This window comes from Octodon degus, unplaced genomic scaffold, assembly GCF_000260255.1.
Source record: "Octodon degus isolate 3935 unplaced genomic scaffold, OctDeg1.0 scaffold00038, whole genome shotgun sequence".
NCBI classification, from domain to species: Eukaryota; Metazoa; Chordata; class Mammalia; order Rodentia; family Octodontidae; genus Octodon; species Octodon degus.
This window is the reverse complement of record NW_004524614.1, coordinates 501,450-506,508: the sequence shown is the minus strand read 5'-3', so window position 1 is coordinate 506,508 and position 5,059 is coordinate 501,450. Positions and strand designations below refer to the sequence as shown.

At 37.9% G+C, this 5,059-nt stretch overlaps 1 protein-coding gene across 1 annotated transcript in view; it reads right to left on the bottom strand.

The window, feature by feature from the left end:
* The window catches only part of Sgcg (sarcoglycan gamma), a 66,598-nt gene that overhangs the window by 18,203 nt on the left and 43,336 nt on the right, over positions 1-5,059 (bottom strand). The gene's annotated exons all lie outside the window — the stretch shown is intronic.

The window sequence follows — 5,059 nt, the reverse complement described above, 5'->3', positions numbered from 1 at the left end:
AATATAATTTTAAATGAACAACTACCTACCTTCTGTTATAACCATAATTAGTGATATACTCTCATGTGATTATGGCAATGTATTTATAGGCAGATATAAAATACATAACTGATATAGATTATCTTTAAGCAACAGCAATAGTTTCTTTACTATTAAAGTTGTAGATGCTCATGCTGTATGATCACATGTATAGCATTACCATTCAGTCTCAAAATAAATGCCCCTTAGAATCTATTTGTATATAATGACATGAATTTTTCTGAATGGTTTCAGAAATTGATTCTCAGTAAGTAGCTATTGATCTTCAATGTAGCTATGTTTCCTTTATGCTTGTATTTCTTTATAAATATTTCTAGCCACGATTATGTAAAATATAGATTATATAAAAATATAGTATCCATTCCTTGTAGAAAAAGAGAAAGTATTATTTAAGGTTATATAGCTTAAATTTTATATAGGAAGAATAGTTCCCTTTTAAAATGTTTTATGACCCATGCATTTGAATGATACTAAATAAACTGCATTATTGACAGAGGAAGTTAGAATAAAAAAGGAACAAGATATTTAAAGCATGGTCTTACAATGTTAACTTTAAAATTTTTTTAAGAGTTTGCCTTGTCATTAGGCACAATAAGTCACGTGGTTGTTTTTACTGTGACATCGTGTTTGGATGACACTACACCACCTCTGCTTCCAGAGTATCCTGAGATGAATGATATTAAGACTGTGGCACAGGATGGATGGGAGAGGTGGGGTGGACAGGGCAAGGTACAGCACCCAGAAGTGGTGGACAGAGCCTAATAATGGTCACAGATGGCTCCACATTGATCCATTCTTCCTAATGGGCTGCTGTTTCTAAGTTTCTTCAGTTATAGAAATACCCAGAATCCAGTGGTAGTACTTCAACAGTGGATAACATATGTTGAGAGTTTATTAGGTTTTGGTGTATACATTGATAGCCATTTATTAAGGTTAATTCCATATATTTATTGAACATTGATTAACTGCAGTTGGCTTTTCAGATGAGGAAAAATTGTTCCTCTTAACTGTCAAACTTCCATAATGTCTTTGCCACCTTCTTTTTTGGTCACATTATGACCTCTTGCCTTTAATCTCTCCAATGAAAATGCTCGTGTTTAGAGAGCAATCGCATCTATGATGGTAATCCAAGGGCAATTTCTATCCTTTTTCTGGGATCTCAATTCTGAAAGTATGGTCTCTCTGGGCACCAGGCGAAGGGCTCTTGAGATGCTACAGTTTTCACTCTGCTTTGAATAGTAAACACAAACAAAATGACAAGACCAGTTTTCTCTTTCTGAGTTAGGATGAGGACTGGTACAAGTGAGGAGTGTAAATGGAAAGCCACACCATCTCTCTCCTCCAGCCCTGGGCTTCAGTCTGCTATGCAACCTAACATGAGGGAGAAAGCAGAGTGTTTGCTTTTCTTCAGTCCCTAGAGTTTGGCAGCCACTGTCCCTTTTATTGCTCCTCTCCCTGGCTGTCAAATGCTCCTAAATCTGCTGTCCTAAAAGTTCCAAAGACAGTGTGGAGAGAATCCATTTACAAGAGGGGGTAAACTTTCATAGGAAGTAACTTTAGTGGGAATTTGTCACAATGTATTTTATATGTACAAAGCTTAGTCATAATTGTTGTCCAATATGAAGTTATTGGAATAAACAAAGAATAAATCAATCTTTTTTTGGTAGATTCTTTCCAACATGGTTGGAATTACATGATGGCTGTAATTCATTTTCTATTTCTGTGCTACAAATCGTGACCACCTTTGCTACTTAAAACTATCTGAATTCATTAGCTTACGTCTTGTAGGTACCATTCCCTATCCTTGCGGCTTGCCCAGGTTTTAAGCTCAAGATCTCACTTGGGTAAGATATGCCTTTCCAATCTATTTCAGCATTAGCAGAATTCGGATCTAAATTCAGCTCTCGAATCTAAGGGCCTCCAAACTCCTGGTTACAGAGCTTCTCTGTCTTGAACAACTGAGCAGAGAATCCTTTTTTGACCTGGAATCCCTGACTTTCCCTTCTGCTTCCAGGCACTTGAAGGCTGCCTGGTCTGACTAGGTCACCTCAATTACCTCCCTTTTGCCTGCAAATAACGTAACCCAGAGAGAGACTTCACAACCACTCACAGGGGAGGAGCTTACATATTAAGGGCCAGAGTCACTGGTGGTAGTGGCTGCCCTGAGGGCAACCTTGTCATCACCCCAAGGTTAGCACTGTTTGGTGTGCCCGTCACATCATGCTTACAACTGATTCCCACTGCTTCAGTGGCTGCCAAGTTCTAACTTGCCTGCTCTTCTCTCCTTAGTGGGTTTGCCAGCAATCCCGGTACTTTTACACCACTTCTACTGCATCTTTGCAAGAGCTGTGATTTCATGTAACAAGCAATTTGTACTTGCTCTGCAGGATGCTGTGGAGTATCCTGTAATCAGTGACAGACCAGCAGATGCAGAAGTGTGAAGCTCTGAGGGGTAAAATGCTCATTCAAGGTCATGCAGCTGGAAGTGGAAATCCATCTGATTTTTTAAAAAAGTATTTTTAGCAATATCTGCTAATATCCATTTGTACTATACACTCTGCATTGGGTGGCAATCCTTGTATTTCTTCTTGATAAACTTCTATCCCCCTGGGTTTACATGGCTTCCATGTGAAACCTTCTCTGACCCATCTAATCTCTCTTCCTGCTGTACCTGGTGAAAAGAGCTAGTGTCCAGGTTGCTCCTGGATTCCTCAGCAGGAATTGTTAAGTTTCGTCAAACTTAACAAATTAACTTTGTTTCCAGGAGGATCTGTTTCTCATCTGAATATAATTTCCATGAATTATTAATATTATTTTTCTGAACCATCAACCTTCGCTTACGTGTGTTCCTTTTACCATTCCTAATTTACATGCCTTGGACAAACAGAACAGCAAAGGTAGAATTGTGGGTTTTCTTGGGGTCCTTTAATTACAAGACTTAGGGAAACCAGAAACATATTGAAAAACTGAGAAGATGTGAAGTCTGATCCATAACCACGCACGGTTGCTATGACAGCAAGAACTTTACAGCATTCCATAAGGACAAGTAAAGAATAGTCTTTAGAGTTGGAGGTACATTTGCTTTAGTTAACTTCACTAGAGAGGAGGAGGGCTTTGGGAGAATTTTGTTTTAGAACAACAAAAGCAACAAAAAACTTATAAAAGAGAAGATGATTTGTTTTATAGAAGGAAAATTTCAGTGTACCTCCAAGAGAGAAAGATTACACATTGCTCCTGTTGATTCTGGTCAAATTAGTGTAGGGCTGTGGTTCTCAAAGTGTGGTCTCCAATACTAAAATACCAGCATTGCCTGGGAATTCATTTGATTCCAAAGACCCAGTTTAGACCTACTGAATCAGAAGATCTGAAGAGGAAGGTAGTAGACAGGAATACAACAAAAAGATATCCAGGTGGTTCTGATGCATGCCTGCAGGTGATGGATAATACAGTTGCCCATCAAATTTCTCATCTATTCCACCAATAATGCAACAGCCTGAATGGAGGCCTGGCCAGCAGAAAATCCACTTTACCAATTCTCTGTGGATGGTGTAAGTATGATACAAACTAAGTTGCTTAGATTGTCCTTCTTATTTTTATTTTAAAGAGAATAGAAAAATAATAGATAAAGACATTAGAAACTATTCTATTTCAAAAAGAACCCAAAAATATGATAGGAATTCAACAATGGCTGGCTGTTAGGGCCAGGGGGATAACTCAGTAGAATAAATGCTTGCCTGGAAAGCACAAGGTCCTGAGTTCAATCCCTGGTACCACAAAACAAGCAAACAAATAAACTTCCCCTGTTTAACAATGGCTGTTATATTGCATATTGCTGTCTTTTATGTAGTTGCTCAGATAATCAGATATAAGCATGTAAAACTGGTCAAAGTAAACATTTTAGGCATTAACTGTTACCTTCAAAAAGCTTATAGAAATTAGTAGTGTAATCATCTATCCTGTGTATATACATATATGATTTTTCCCCTTTCCCTCTTTATTCCTCTTGTGTAGTTTCTTTCCCTTTAACTGTATCTATTATACCTTTGAGATTTTATTCTTTTAGGTTCTTAGACCAGGGAGACAATACAATGTTTACATATGTGGGCCTAATTTATTTCACTTATGATTATAACCTCTAGTTGCATCCATTGATCTACAAAAATCTCAAATTTATCATGCAACAGAATACTTTACCAAGAACTATAATGTCCTTTACATACACTAATACACTTAAACTGGCAATGACAGTAGAGTACACTTCCTCTAGTGTACACTTTCTCAATCTTTTCTTAAAAGTGAGGAAACATCTAAGGAGATCAAGCAACTTATACAAGGTCATACAGCTAAGTAAGTACAACTAGAATCTAGATCAATGAAGCTCATATTTTCTTGACAGATATTCCTTGACTCATGAGGAGCTTCTGTCTCAATAAGCCCAACCTAAGTTAAAAATATTCAGAGTGGAAATGTATTTGCTGTACCGTGCCTGTTGTCCATCTGAACTCAGCAGCTCAGCACACGGTAGCATGCCAATTCTTTTCTTGGGAGTGACTGCCCAGTATCACTGGAAAAGGTGAGACTATAATCCTGAATCTAGGAAAAGATCGGAATTCAGACTTTGCTTCTAATTATGGTTTCTACTGAATGTACCTTGCTTTTGTGCCATTATAAAGTTTAAGAATTAGGTTGAACCATCCCAAGTCAAGGACGGCCTCTCTTATGCACCAGTGGGTGTCTGCTGACAGAAGCATCTGAGCCTGTTGGTTTTTTTATTTAGTGAAATTGATCAGTTCTTATAACTAGATTCCATATGGCCTTCATTTTAGTTAGAAAACCAGGGACATTGTCTTAGAGTGAGCTGCAACATTAAATTACAGTTTTTACAATTTTCTGTTTTCAAGGAATTAATATCTCTGTCTCTCTGTCTCTGTTTCTTCTGTCTTTGTTTGTCTCCCTCCCTTGCTCCCTCCCTCCCTCTTCTCTCTCTCTCTCTCTCTCTCTCTCTCTCTCTCTATATATA